The following is a 248-nucleotide window of genomic DNA, read 5'->3' on the forward strand; positions in this document are numbered from 1 at the left end:
AAAGCATATTGGCTTTCCTGTGGGTGAACACTGCATTGATCCCCGTCACTGAGCAACACTCTGGCCCTGCAGGGCTCTTACTGTCTGTCATTCAGGAGCATGATGTATGATGCTGAGAGGATTCTTAGTCAGCAATAATTACTGTTCTCTATACATCAGTGAGTCCAAGCCTGCGGTCCCCATCGCACAGGTCGTAACGAGACAGCTCACGGTACAGCCAATGATGCGGCTTTGGTTTTGACAGGCGG

This window comes from Cynoglossus semilaevis, chromosome 7, assembly GCF_000523025.1.
Source record: "Cynoglossus semilaevis isolate Cse_v1.0 chromosome 7, Cse_v1.0, whole genome shotgun sequence".
Lineage (NCBI taxonomy): Eukaryota > Metazoa > Chordata > Actinopteri > Pleuronectiformes > Cynoglossidae > Cynoglossus > Cynoglossus semilaevis.